Below are 15,907 nucleotides of genomic sequence, written 5' to 3' on the forward strand. Positions count from 1 at the left end.
ATACTGAATTTAATGAGTTGCAGTCTTCAGGGAATTCATTGCTGGCCTCTAGGCACCTCGTGTGAACTTTTGGCAAATCTGGTGAATATGGATTTTTGGGTCAAAAACTGACTTTTTTTGATGATGCCGGCTATGGAAAACGTTGAAGTTTCTGGTGCATTTTGTAAACAGTCATAAAATTTTCTTTTCTCACTAGATACTGAATTTAATGAGTTGCAGTCTTCAGGGAATTCATTGCTGGTCTCTAGGCACCTTGTGTGAACTTTTGGGCAAATCTGGTGAATATGGATTTTTGGGTCAAAAACTGACTTTTTCTATGATGCCGGCTATGGAAAACGTTGAAGTTTCTGATGAATTTTGTAAACAGTCATAAATTTTCTTTTCTCACTGGATACTGAATTTAACGAGTTGCAGTCTTCAGGGAATTCATTGCTGGCCTCTAGGCACCTCGTGTGAACTTTTGGGCAAATCTGGTGAATATGTATTTTTGGGTCAAAAACTGAATTTTTTTATGATGCCGGCTATGGAAAACGTTGAAGTTTCTGGTGCATTTTGTAAACAGTCATAACATTTTCTTTTCTCACTAGATACTGAATTTAATGAGTTGCAGTCTTCAGGGAATTCAGTGCTGGCCTCTAGGCACCTCGTGTGAACTTTTGGGCAAATCTGGTGAATATGGATTTTTGGGTCAAAAACTGACTTTTTCGATGATGCCGGCTATGGAAAACATTGAAGTTTCTGGTGCATTTTGTAAACAGTCATAAAATTTTCTTTTCTCACTGATACTGAATTTAATGAGTTGCAGTCTTCAGGGAATTCAGTGCTGGCCTCTAGGCACCTCGTGTGAACTTTTGGGCAAATCTGGTGAATATGGATTTTTGGGTCAAAAACTGACTTTTTAGATGATGCCGGCTATGGAAAACATTGAAGTTTCTGGTGCATTTTGTAAACAGTCATAAAATTTTCTTTTCTCACTGGATACTGAATTTAACGAGTTGCAGTCTTCAGGGAATGCAATTCTGGCCTCTAGGCACCTTGTGTGAACTTTTGGGCAAATCTGGTGAATATGGATTTTTGGGTCAAAAACTGACTTTTTCGATGATGCCGGCTATGGAAAATGTTGAAGTTTCTGGTGCATTTTGTAAACAGTCATTAAATTTTCTTTTCTCACTGGATACTGAATTTAACAAGTTGCAGTCTTCAGGGAATGCAATTCTGGCCTCTAGGCACCTGGTGTGAACTTTTGGGTGAATCTGGTGCAAATGGATTTTTGGGTCAAAAACTGACTTTTTCGATGATGCCGGCTATGGAAAATGTTGAAGTTTCTGGTGCATTTTGTAAACAGTCATAAAATTTTCTTTTCTCACTGGATACTGAATTTAACGAGTTGCAGTCTTCAGGGAATTCAATGCTGGCCTCTAGGCACCTCGTGTGAACTTTTGGGCAAATCTGGTGAATATGGATTTTTGGGTCAAAAACTGACTTTTTCGATGATGCCGGCTATGGAAAACGTTGAAGTTTCTGGGCAATTTGTAAACAGTCCTAAAATTTTCTTTTCTCACTGGATACTGAATTTAACGAGTTGCAGTCTTCAGGGAATGCAATTCTGGCCTCTAGGCACCTCGTGTGAACTTTTGGGCAAATCTGGTGAATATGGATTTTTGGGTCAAAAACTGACTTTTTCGATGATGCCGGCTATGGAAAATGTTGAAGTTTCTGGTGCATTTTGTAAACAGTCATAAAATTTTCTTTTCTCACTGGATACTGAATTTAACGAGTTGCAGTCTTCAGGGAATTCTATGCTGGCCTCTAGGCACCTGGTGTGAACTTTTGGGCAAATCTGTTGAATATGGATTTTTGGGTCAAAAACTGACTTTTTCGATGATGCCGGCTATGGAAAACGTTGAAGTTTCTGGTGCATTTTGTAAACAGTCATAACATTTTCTTTTCTCACTGGATACTGAATTTAACAAGTTGCAGTCTTCAGGGAATTCAGTGCTGGCCTCTAGGCACCTCGTGTGAACTTTTGGGCAAATCTGGTGAATATGGATTTTTGGGTCAAAAACTGACTTTTTCGATGATGCTGGCTATGGAAAACGTTGAAGTTTCTGGTGCATTTTGTAAACAGTCATAACATTTTCTTTTCTCACTGGATACTGAATTTAACAAGTTGCAGTCTTCAGGGAATTCAGTGCTGGCCTCTAGGCACCTCGTGTGAACTTTTGGGCAAATCTGGTGAATATGGATTTTTGGGTCAAAAACTGACTTTTTCGATGATGCCGGCTATGGAAAACATTGAAGTTTCTGGTGCATTTTGTAAACAGTCATAAAATTTTCTTTTCTCACTGGATACTGAATTTAACGAGTTGCAGTCTTCAGGGAATTCAGTGCTGGCCTCTAGGCACCTCGTGTGAACTTTTGGGCAAATCTGGTGAATATGGATTTTTGGGTCAAAAACTGACTTTTTCGATGATGCCGGCTATGGAAAACATTGAAGTTTCTGGTGCATTTTGTAAACAGTCATAAAATTTTCTTTTCTCACTGGATACTGAATTTAACAAGTTGCAGTCTTCAGGGAATTCAGTGCTGACCTCTAGGCACCTCGTGTGAACTTTTGGGCAAATCTGGTGAATATGGATTTTTGGGTCAAAAACTGACTTTTTCGATGATGCCGGCTATGGAAAACGTTGAAGTTTCTGAGGAATTTTGTAAACAGTCATAAAATTTTCTTTTCTCACTAGATACTGAATTTAACGAGTTGCAGTCTTCAGGGAATGCAATTCTGGCCTCTAGGCACCTGGTGTGAACTTTTGGGTGAATCTGGTGCAAATGGATTTTTGGGTTTAAAACTGACTTTTTTTATGATGCCGGCTATGGAAAACGTTGAAGTTTCTGGTGCATTTTGTAAACAGTCATAACATTTTCTTTTCTCACTAGATACTGAATTTAATGAGTTGCAGTCTTCAGGGAATTCAGTGCTGGCCTCTAGGCACCTCGTGTGAAATTTTGGGCAAATCTGGTGAATATGGATTTTTGGGTCAAAAACTGACTTTTTCGATGATGCCGGCTATGGAAAACGTTGAAGTTTCTGAGGAATTTTGTAAACAGTCATAAAATTTTCTTTTCTCACTGGATACTGAATTTAACGAGTTGCAGTCTTCAGGGAATTCAGTGCTGGCCTCTAGGCACCTCGTGTGAACTTTTGGGCAAATCTGTTGAATATGGATTTTTGGGTCAAAAACTGACTTTTTCGATGATGCCGGCTATGGAAAATGTTGAAGTTTCTGGTGCATTTTGTAAACAGTCATAAAATTTTCTTTTCTCACTGGATACTGAATTTAACGAGTTGCAGTCTTCAGGGAATTCAGTGCTGGCCTCTAGGCACCTCGTGTGAACTTTTGGGCAAATCTGGTGAATATGGATTTTTGGGTCAAAAACTGACTTTTTCGATGATGCCGGCTATGGAAAACATTGAAGTTTCTGGTGCATTTTGTAAACAGTCATAAAATTTTCTTTTCTCACTGGATACTGAATTTAACAAGTTGCAGTCTTCAGGGAATTCAGTGCTGGCCTTTAGGCACCTCGTGTGAACTTTTGGGCAAATCTGGTGAATATGGATTTTTGGGTCAAAAACTGACTTTTTCGATGATGCCGGCTATGGAAAACGTTGAAGTTTCTGAGGAATTTTGTAAACAGTCATAAAATTTTCTTTTCTCACTAGATACTGAATTTAACGAGTTGCAGTCTTCAGGGAATGCAATTCTGGCCTCTAGGCACCTGGTGTGAACTTTTGGGTGAATCTGGTGCAAATGGATTTTTGGGTCAAAAACTGACTTTTTTTATGATGCCGGCTATGGAAAACGTTGAAGTTTCTGGTGCATTTTGTAAACAGTCATAACATTTTCTTTTCTCACTAGATACTGAATTTAATGAGTTGCAGTCTTCAGGGAATTCAGTGCTGGCCTCTAGGCACCTCGTGTGAAATTTTGGGCAAATCTGGTGAATATGGATTTTTGGGTCAAAAACTGACTTTTTCGATGATGCCGGCTATGGAAAACGTTGAAGTTTCTGAGGAATTTTGTAAACAGTCATAAAATTTTCTTTTCTCACTGGATACTGAATTTAACGAGTTGCAGTCTTCAGGGATTCAATGCTGGCCTCTAGGCACCTCGTGTGAACTTTTGGGCAAATCTGGTGAATATGGATTTTTGGGTCAAAAACTGACTTTTTCGATGATGCCGGCTATGGAAAATGTTGAAGTTTCTGGTGCATTTTGTAAACAGTCATAACATTTTCTTTTCTCACTGGATACTGAATTTAACAAGTTGCAGTCTTCAGGGAATTCAGTGCTGACCTCTAGGCACCTCGTGTGAACTTTTGGGCAAATCTGGTGAATATGGATTTTTGGGTCAAAAACTGACTTTTTCGATGATGCCGGCTATGGAAAACGTTGAAGTTTCTGAGGCATTTTGTAAACAGTCATAAATTTTCTTTTCTCACTAGATACTGAATTTAACGAGTTGCAGTCTTCAGGGAATGCAATTCTGGCCTCTAGGCACCTGGTGTGAACTTTTGGGTGAATCTGGTGCAAATGGATTTTTGGGTCAAAAACTGACTTTTTTTATGATGCCGGCTATGGAAAACGTTGAAGTTTCTGGTGCATTTTGTAAACAGTCATAAAATTTTCTTTTCTCACTGGATACTGAATTTAACGAGTTGCAGTCTTCCGGGAATTCAGTGCTGGCCTCTAGGCACCTCGTGTGAACTTTTGGGCAAATCTGGTGAATATGGATTTTTGGGTCAAAAACTGACTTTTTCGATGATGCCGGCTATGGAAAACATTGAAGTTTCTGGTGCATTTTGTAAACAGTCATAAAATTTTCTTTTCTCACTGGATACTGACTTTAACAAGTTGCAGTCTTCAGGGAATTCAGTGCTGACCTTAGGCACCTCGTGTGAACTTTTGGGCAAATCTGGTGAATATGGATTTTTGGGTCAAAAACTGACTTTTTCGATGATGCCGGCTATGGAAAACGTTGAAGTTTCTGAGGAATTTTGTAAACAGTCATAAAATTTTCTTTTCTCACTAGATACTGAATTTAACGAGTTGCAGTCTTCAGGGAATGCAATTCTGGCCTCTAGGCACCTGGTGTGAACTTTTGGGTGAATCTGGTGCAAATGGATTTTTGGGTCAAAAACTGACTTTTTTTATGATGCCGGCTATGGAAAACGTTGAAGTTTCTGGTGCATTTTGTAAACAGTCATAACATTTTCTTTTCTCACTAGATACTTCATTTAATGAGTTGCAGTCTTCAGGGAATTCAGTGCTGTCCTCTAGGCACCTCGTGTGAAATTTTGGGCAAATCTGGTGAATATGGATTTTTGGGTCAAAAACTGACTTTTTCGATGATGCCGGCTATGGAAAACGTTGAAGTTTCTGGTGCATTTTGTAAACAGTCATAAAATTTTCTTTTCTCACTGGATACTGAATTTAACGAGTTGCAGTCTTCCGGGTATTCAGTGCTGGCCTCTAGGCACCTCGTGTGAACTTTTGGGCAAATCTTGAATATGGATTTTTGGGTCAAAAACTGCCTTTTTCGATGATTCCGGCTATGGAAAATGTTGAAGTTTCTGGTGCATTCTTTAAACAGTCATTAAATTTTCTTTCTCACTGGATACTGAATTTAACAAGTTCCAGTCTGCAGGGAATGCAATTCTGACCTCTAGGCACCTGGTGTGAACTTTTGGGTGAATCTGGTGCAAATGGATTTTTGGGTCAAAAACTGACTTTTTCGATGATGCCGGCTATGGAAAATGTTGAAATTTCTGGTGCATTTTGTAAACAGTCATAAAATTTTCTTTTCTCACTGGATACTGAATTTAACGAGTTGCAGTCTTCCGGGAATTCAATGCTGGCCTCTAGGCACCTGGTGTGAACTTTTGGGCAAATCTGTTGAATATGGATTTTTGTGTCAAAAACCGACTTTCTCGATGATGCCGGCTATGGAAAATGTTGAAGTTTCTGGTGCATTTTGTAAACAGTCATAAAATTTTCTTTTCTTCCTGGATACTGAATTTAACGAGTTGCAGTCTTCAGGGAATTCAGTGCTGACCTCTAGGCACCTCGTGTGAACTTTTGGGCAAATCTGGTGAATATGGATTTTTGGGTCAAAAACTGACTTTTTCGATGATGCTGGCTATGGAAAACGTTGAAGTTTCTCAGGAATTTTGTAAACAGTCCTAAAATTTTCTTTTCTCGCTGGATACTGAATTTAACGAGTTGCAGTCTTCAGGGAATGCAATTCTGGCCTCTAGGCACCTCGTGTGAACTTTTGGGCAGATCTGGTGAATATGGATTTTTGGGTCAAAAACTGACTTTTTCGATGATGCCGGCTATGGAAAATGTTGAAGTTTCTGGTGCATTTTGTAAACAGTCATAAAATTTTCTTTTCTCACTGGATACTGAATTCAACGAGTTGCAGTCTGCAGGGAATTCAGAGCTGGCCTCTAGGCACCTTGTGTGAACTTTTGGGCAAATCTGGTGAATATGGATTTTTGGGTCAAAAACTGCCTTTTTCGATGATGCCAGCTATGGAAAATGTTGAAGTTTCTGGTGCATTCTTTAAACAGTCATTAAATTTTCTTTTCTCACTGGATACTGAATTTAACAAGTTCCAGTCTGCAGGGAATGCAATTCTGGCCTCTAGGCACCTGGTGTGAACTTTTGGGTGAATCTGGTGCAAATGGATTTTTGGGTCAAAAACTGACTTTTTCGATGATGCCGGCTATGGAAAATGTTGAAGTTCCTGGTGCATTTTGTAAACAGTCATAAAATTTTCTTTTCTCACTGGATACTGAATTTAACGAGTTGCAGTCTTCCGGGAATTCTATGCTGGCTTCTAGGCACCTGGTGTGAAATTTTGGGCAAATCTGTTGAATATGGATTTTTGGGTCAAAAACCGACTTTTTCGATGATGCCGGCTATGGAAAATGTTGAAGTTTCTGGTGCATTTTGTAAACAGTCATAACATTTTCTTTTCTCACTGGATACTGAATTTAACAAGTTGCAGTCTTCAGGGAATTCAGTGCTGACCTCTAGGCACCTCGTGTGAACTTTTGGGCAATCTGGTGAATATGGATTTTTGGGTCAAAAACTGACTTTTTCGATGATGCCGGCTATGGAAAACGTTGAAGTTTCTGAGGAATTTTGTAAACAGTCATAAAATTTTCTTTTCTCACTAGATACTGAATTTAACGAGTTGCAGTCTTCAGGGAATGCAATTCTGGCCTCTAGACACCTGGTGTGAACTTTTGGGTGAATCTGGTGCAAATGGATTTTTGGGTCAAAAACTGACTTTTTTTATGATGCCGGCAATGGAAAACGTTGAAGTTTCTGATGAATTTTGTAAACAGTCATAAAATTTTCTTTTCTCACTGGATACTGAATTTAACGAGTTGCAGTCTTCCGGGAATTCAATGCTGGCCTCTAGGCACCTCGTGTGAACTTTTGGGCAAATCTGGTGAATATGGATTTTTGGGTCAAAAACTGACTTTTTCGATGATGCCGGCTATGGAAAACGTTGAAGTTTCTGAGGAATTTTGTAAACAGTCATAAAATTTTCTTTTCTCACTGGATACTGAATTTAACGAGTTGCAGTCTTCCGGGAATTCAGTGCTGGCCTCTAGGCACCTCGTGTGAACTTTTGGGCAAATCAGTTGAATATGGATTTTTGGGTCAAAAACTTCCTTTTTCGATGATGCCGGCTATGGAAAATGTTGAAGTTTCTGGTGCATTCTTTAAACAGTCATTAAATTTTCTTTTCTCACTGGATACTGAATTTAACAAGTTCCAATCTGCAGGGAATGCAATTCTGGCCTATAGGCACCTGGTGTGAACTTTTGGGTGAATCTGGTGCAAATGGATTTTTGGGTCAAAAACTGACTTTTTCGATGATGCCAGCTATGGAAAATGTTGAAGTTTCTGGTGCATTTTGTAAACAGTCATAAAATTTTCTTTTCTCACTGGATACTGAATTTAACAAGTTGCAGTCTTCAGGGAATTCAGTGCTGACCTCTAGGCACCTCGTGTGAACTTTTGGGCAAATCTGGTGAATATGGATTTTTGGGTCAAAAACTGACTTTTTCGATGATGCTGGCTATGGAAAACGTTGAAGTTTCTGAGGAATTTTGTAAACAGTCATAAAATTTTCTTTTCTCACTAGATACTGAATTTAACGAGTTGCAGTCTTCAGGGAATGCAATTCTGGCCTCTAGGCACCTGGTGTGAACTTTTGGGTGAATCTGGTGCAAATGGATTTTTGGGTCAAAAACTGACTTTTTTTATGATGCCGGCTATGGAAAACGTTGAAGTTTCTGGTGCATTTTGTAAACAGTCATAACATTTTCTTTTCTCACTGGATACTGAATTTAACGAGTTGCAGTCTTCCGGGAATTCAGTGCTGGCCTCTAGGCACCTCGTGTGAACTTTTGGGCGAATCTTGTGCAAATGGATTTTTGGGTCAAAAACTGACTTTTTTTATGATGCTGGCTATGGAAAACGTTGAAGTTTCTGGTGCATTTTGTAAACAGTCATAACATTTTCATTTCTCACTGGATACTGAATTTAATGAGTTGCGGTCTTCAGGGAATGCAATTCTTGCCTCTAGGCACCTCGTGTGAAATTTCGGGCAAATCTGGTGAATATGGATTTTTGGGTCAAAAACTGACTTTTTCGATGATGCCGGCTATGGAAAACGTTGAAGTTTCTGAGGAATTTCGTAAACAGTCATAAAATTTTCTTTTCTCACTGGATACTGAATTTAACGAGTTGCAGTCTTCCGGGAATTCAGTGCTGGCCTCTAGGCACCTCGTGTGAACTTTTGGGAAAATCAGTTGAATATGGATTTTTGGGTCAAAAACTGCCTTTTTCGATGATGCCGGCTATGGAAAATGTTGAAGTTTCTGGTGCATTCTTTAAACAGTCATTAAATTTTCTTTTCTCTCTGGATACTGAATTTAACAAGTTGCAGTCTTCAGGGAATTCAGTGCTGACCTCTAGGCACCTCGTGTGAACTTTTGGGCAAATCTGTTGAATATGGATTTTTGGGTCAAAAACCGACTTTTTCGATGATGCCGGCTATGGAAAATGTTGAAGTTTCTGGTGCATTTTGTAAACAGTTATAAAATTTTCTTTTCTCACTGGATACTGAATTTAACGAGTTGCAGTCTGCAGGGAATTCAGTGCTGGCCTGTAGGCACCTCGTGTGAACTTTTGGGCAAATCTGGTGAATATGGATGTTTGGGTCAAAAACTGACTTTTTCGATGATGCCAGCTATGGAAAACGTTGAAGGTTCTGAGGAATTTTGTAAACAGTCATAAAATTTTCTTTTCTCACTGGATACTGAATTTAACAAGTTGCAGTCTTCAGGGAATTCAGTGCTGACCTCTAGGCACCTCGTGTGAACTTTTGGGCAAATCTGGTGAATATGGATTTTTGGGTCAAAAACTGACTTTTTCGATGATGCCGGCTATGGAAAACATTGAAGTTTCTGGTGCATTTTGTAAGCAGTCATAACATTTTCTTTTCTCACTGGATTCTTAATTTAACGAGTTGCAATCTTCAGGGAATGCAATTCTGGCCTCTAGGCACCTGGTGTGATTTTTGGGCATATCTGGTGGAAATAGATTTTTGGGTCAAAAACCGACTTTTTCGATGATGCCGGCTATGGCAAATGTTGAAGTTTCTGGTGCATTTTGTAAACAGTTATAAAATTTTCTTTTCTCACTGGATACTGAATTTAACGAGTTGCAGTCAGCAGGGAATTCAGTGCTGGCCTATAGGCACCTCGTGTGAACTTTTGGGCAAATCTGGTGAATATGGATATTTGGGTCAAAAACTGACTTTTTCGATGATGCCAGCTATGGAAAACGTTGAAGGTTCTGAGGAATTTTGTAAACAGTCATAAAATTTTCTTTTCTCACTGGATACTGAATTTAACGACTTGCAGTCTGCAGGGAATGCAATTCTGACCTCTAGGCACCTGGTGTGAACTTTTGGGCAAATCTGGTGAATATGGATTTTTGGGTCCAAAACTGACTTTTTTTATGATGCCGGCTATGGAAAACGTAGAAGTTTCTGGTGCATTTTGTAAACAGTCCTAAAATTGTCTTTTCTCACTAGATACTGAATTTAATGAGTTTCAGTCTGCAGGGAATTCATTGCTGACCTCTTGGCACCTCGTTTGAACTTTTGGGCAAATCTGGTGAATATGGATTTTTGGGTCAAAAACTGACTTTTTCGATGATGCCGGCTATGGAAAACGTTGAAGTTTCTGGTGCATTTTGTAAACAGTCATAACATTTTCTTTTCTCACTGGATACTGAATTTAACAAGTTGCAGTCTTCAGGGAATTCAGTGCTGACCTCTAGGCACCTCGTGTGAACTTTTGGGCAAATCTGGTGAATATGGATTTTTGGGTCAAAAACTGACTTTTTCGATGATGCCGGCTATGGAAAACATTGAAGTTTCTGGTGCATTTTGTAAACAGTCATAACATTTTCTTTTCTCACTAGATACTGAATTTAACAAGTTGCAGTCATCAGGGAATTCAGTGCTGGCCTCTAGGCACCTCGTGTGAAATTTTGGGCAAATCTGGTGAATATGGATTTTTGGGTCAAAAAATGACTTTTTCAATGATGCCGGCTATGGAAAACGTTGAAGTTTCTCAGGAATTTTGTAAACAGTCCTTAAATTTTCTTTTTTCGCTGGATACTGAATTTAACGAGTTGCAGTCTTCAGGGAATGCAATTCTGGCCTCTAGGCACCTCGTGTGAACTTTTGGGCAAATCTGGTGAATATGGATTTTTGGGTCAAAAACTGACTTTTTCGATGATGCCAGCTATGGAAAATGTTGAAGTTTCTGGTGCATTTTGTAAACAGTCATAAAATTTTCTTTTCTCACTGGATACTGAATTTAATGAGTTGCCGTCTTCAGGGAATTCAGTGCTGGACTCTAGGCACCTCGTGTAAACTATTGGGCAAATCTGGTGAATATGATTTTTTGGGTCAAAAACTGACTTTTTTGATGATGCTGACTATGGAAAATGTTGAAGTTTCTGGTGCATTTTGTAAACAGCCATGAAATTTTCTTTTCTCACTGGATATTGATTTTAACAGGTTGCAGTCTTTAGGGAATTCAATTCTGGCCTCTAGGCACCTCGTGTGAACTTTTGGGCAAATCTGGTGAATATGGATTTTTGTGTCAAAAACTGATTTTTTTTTATGATGCCTGCTATGGAAAACGTTGAAGTTTCTGGTGCATTTTCTAAACAGTCATAACATTTTCTTTTCTCACTGGATACTGAATTTAACGTGTTGCAGTCTTCAGGGAATGCAATTCTGGCCCCTAGGCACCTGTTATGAACTTTTGGGTGAATCTGGTGCAAATGGATTTTTGGGTCAAAAACTGACTTTTTTTATGATGCCGGCTATGGAAAACGTTGAAGTTTCTGGTGCATTTTGTAAACAGTCATAACATTTTCTTTTCTCACTGGATACTGAATTTAACGAGTTGCAGTCTTCCGGGAATTCAGTGCTGGCCTCTAGGCACCTCGTGTGAACTTTTGGGCAAATCTGGTGAATATGGATTTTTGGGTCGAAAACTGACTTTTTCGATGATGCCGGCTATGGAAAACATTGAAGTTTTTGTTGCATTTTGTAAACAGTCATAACATTTTCTTTTCTCATTTGATACTGATTTTAATGGGTTGCAGTCTTCAGGGAATGCAATTCTGGCCTCTAGGCACCTGGTGTGAACTTGTGGGCGAATCTGGTGCAAATGGATTTTTGGGTCAAAAACTGAATTTTTCGATGATGCCGGCTATAGAAAACGTTGAAGTTTCTGGTGCATTTTGTTAACAGTCACACAATTTTCTTTTCTCACTGGATACTGATTTTAACGAGTTGCAGTCTTCAGGGAATTCAATTCTGGCCTCTAGGCACCTCGTGTGAACTTTTGGGCGAATCTTGTGCAAATGGATTTTTGGGTCAAAAACTGACTTTTTTTATGATGCTGGCTATGGAAAACGTTGAAGTTTCTGGTGCATTTTGTAAACAGTCATAACATTTTCATTTCTCACTGGATACTGAATTTAATGAGTTGCAGTCTTCCGGGAATTCAGTGCTGGCCTCTAGGCACCTCGTGTGAACTTTTGGGAAAATCAGTTGAATATGGATTTTTGGGTCAAAAACTGCCTTTTTCAATGATGCCGGCTATGGAAAACATTGAAGTTTCTGGTGCATTCTTTAAACAGTCATTAAATTTTCTTTTCTCTCTGGATACTGAATTTAACAAGTTGCAGTCTTCAGGGAATTCAGTGCTGACCTCTAGGCACCTCGTGTGAACTTTTGGGCAAATCTGGTGCAAATGGATTTTTGGGTCAAAAAATGACTTTTTCGATGATGCCGGCTATGGAAAACATTGAAGTTTCTGGTGCATTTTGTAAACAGTCATAACATTTTCTTTTCTCACTAGATACTGAATTTAACAAGTTGCAGTCATCAGGGAATTCAGTGCTGGCCTCTAGGCACCTCGTGTGAAATTTTGGGCAAATCTGGTGAATATGGATTTTTGGGTCAAAAAATGACTTTTTCGATGATGCCGGCTATGAAAAAAGGTTGAAGTTTCTCAGGAATTTTGTAAACAGTCCTAAAATTTTCTTTTTTCGCTGGATACTGAATTTAACAAGTTGCAGTCTTCAGGGAATGCAATTCTGGCCTCTAGGCACCTCGTGTGAACTTTTGGGCAAATCTGGTGAATATGGATTTTTGGGTCAAAAACTGACTTTCTCGATGATGCCAGCTATGGAAAATGTTGAAGTTTCTGGTGCATTTTGTAAACAGTCATAACATTTTCTTTTCTCACTGGATTCTGAATTTAACGAGTTGCAGTCTTCAGGGAATGCAATTCTGGCCTCTAGGCACCTGGCGTGATTTTTTGGGCATATCTGGTGGAAATAGATTTTTCTGGCCTGTAGGCACCTCGTGTGAACTTTTCGGCAAATCTGGTGAAAATGGATTTTTGGGTCAAAAACTGACTTTTTTTTATGATGCCGGCTATGGAAAACGTTGAAGTTTCTGGTGCAATTTGTTAACAGTCATAAAACTTTCTTTTCTCACTAGACACTGAATTTAATGAGTTGCAGTCTTCAGGGAATTCATTGCTGGCCTCTAGGCACCTCGTGTGAACTTTTGGGCAAATCTGGTGAATATGGATTTTTGGGTCAAAAACTGACTTTTTTCGATGATGCCGGCTATGGAAAACGTTGAAATTTCTGGTGCATTTTGTAAACAGTCATAAAATTTTCTTCTCTCACCAGATACTGAATTTAACGAGTTGCAGTCTTCAGGGAATTCATTGCTGGCCTTTAGGCACGTCGTGTGAACTTTTGGGCAAATCTGTGAATATGGATTCTTGGGTCAAAAACTGACTTTTTCGATGATGCCGGCTATGGAAAACGTTGAAGTTTCTGGTGCATTTTGTAAACAGTCATAAAATTTTCTTTTCTCACTGGATACTGAATTTAACGAGTTGCAGTCTTCAGGGAATGCAATTGTGGCCTCTAGGCACCTGGTGTTAATTTTTTGGTGAATCTGGTGCAAATGGAGTTTTGGGTCAAAAACTGACTTTTTCGATGATGCCGGCTATGGAAAACGTTGAAGTTTCTGGTGCATTTTGTAAACAGTCATCGAAATTTCTTTTCTCACTGGATACTGAATTTAACGAGTTGCAGTCTTCAATGAATGCAATTCTGGCCTCTAGGCACCTGGTGTGAATTTGTGGGTGAATCTCGTGCAAATGGAGTTTTGGTTCAAAAACTGACTTTTTCGATGATGCCGGCTATGGAAAACATTGAAGTTTCTGGTGCATTTGGTAAACAGTCATAACATTTTGTTTTCTCACTGGATACTGAATTGAACGAGTTGCAGTCTTCAGGGAATTCAATTCTGGCCTCTAGGCACCTCGTGTGAACTTTTGGGCAAATCTGGTGAATATGGATTTTTGGGTCAAAAAATGACTTTTTTTATGATGCCTGCTATGGAAAACGTTGAAGTTTCTGGTGCATTTTGTAAACAGTCATAACATTTTCTTTTCTCACTGGATTCTGAATTTAACGAGTTGCAGTCTTCAGGGAATGCAATTCTGGCCTCTAGGCACCTGGCGTGATTTTTTGGGCATATCTGGTGGAAATAGATTTTTGGGTCAAAAACTGACTTTTTCGATGATGCCGGCTATGGAAAACATTGAAGTTTCTGGTGCATTTTGTAAACAGTCATAAAATTTTCTTTTCTCACTCGATACTGATTTTAACGGGTTGCATTCTTCAGGGAATTCAATGCTGGCCGCTAGGCACCTGGTGTGAACTTTTCTGCAAATCTGGTGAAAATGGATTTTTGGGTCAAAACTGACTTTTTTAATAATGCCGGCTATGGAAAACGTTGAAGTTTTTGGTGCATTTTGTAAACAGTCATAACATTTTCTTTTCTCATTTGATACTGAATTTAATGAGTTGCAGTCTTCAGGGAATGCAATTCTGGCCTCTAGGCACCTGGTGTGAACTTTTGGGCGAATCTGGTGCAAATGGATTTTTGGGTCAAAAACTGAATTTTTCGATGATGCCGGCTATGGAAAACGTTGAAGTTTCTGGTGCATTTTGTAAACAGTCATAAAATTTTCTTTTCTCACTAGATACTGAATTTAATGAGTTGCAGTCTTCAGGGAATTCATTTCTGGCCTCTAGGCACCTCGTGTGAACTTTTGGGCAAATCTGGTGAATATGGATTTTTGGGTCAAAAACTGACTTTTTCGATGATGCCGGCTATGGAAAACGTTGAAGTTTCTGGTGCATTTTGTAAACAGTCATACAATTTTCTTTTCTCACTGGATACTGAATTTAACGAGTTTCAGTCTTCAGGGAATTCAGTGCTGGCCTCTACGCACCTCGTGTGAACTTTTGGGCAAATCTGGTGAATATGGATTTTTGGGTCAAAAACTGACTTTTTCGATGATGCCGGCTATGGAAAACGTTGAAGTTTCTGGTGCATTTTATAAACAGTCATACAATTTTCTTTTCTCACTGGATACTGAATTTAACGAATTTCAGTCTTCAGGGAATTCAGTGCTGGCCTCTAGGCACCTCGTTTGAACTTTTGGGCAAATCTGGTGAATATGGATTTTTGGGTCAAAAACTGACTTTTTCGATGATGCCGGCTATGAAAAACGTTGAAGTTTCTGGTGCATTTTGTAAACAGTCATAAAATTTTCTTTTCTCACTAGATACTGAATTTAATTAGTTGCATTCTTCAGGGAATTCATTGCTGGCCTCTGTGCACCTGGTTTGAACTTTTTGGCGAATCTGGTGCAAATGGATTTTTGGGTCAAAAAATGAATTTTTCGATGATGCCGGCTATTGAAAATGTTGAAGTTTCTGGCGCATTTTGTAAACAGTGAAAAAATGTCTTTTCTCCCTGGATACTGAATTTAACGAGTTGCAGTCTTCAGGGAATTCAGTGCTGGCCTCTAGGCACTTTGTGTGAACTTTTGGGCAAATCTGGTGAAAATGGATTTTGGGTCAAAAACTGACTTTGTTTGTGATGCCGGCTATGGAAAACGTTGAAGTTTCTGGTGCATTTTGTAAACAGTCATAAAATTTTCTTTTCTCCCTGGATACTGAATTTAATGAATTGCAGTCTTCAGGGAATTCAATTCTGTCCTCTATGCACCTGGTGTGAACTTTTGGGCAAATCTGGTGAATATGGATTTTGGGGTCGAAAGATGACTTTTTCGATGATGCCGGCCATGGAAAACGTTGAAGTTTCTGGTGCATTCTGTTAACAGTCATAAAATT

The sequence above is a fragment of the Patiria miniata genome, unplaced genomic scaffold (genome assembly GCF_015706575.1).
Source record: "Patiria miniata isolate m_02_andy unplaced genomic scaffold, ASM1570657v1 HiC_scaffold_1, whole genome shotgun sequence".
Classification (NCBI taxonomy): domain Eukaryota; kingdom Metazoa; phylum Echinodermata; class Asteroidea; order Valvatida; family Asterinidae; genus Patiria; species Patiria miniata.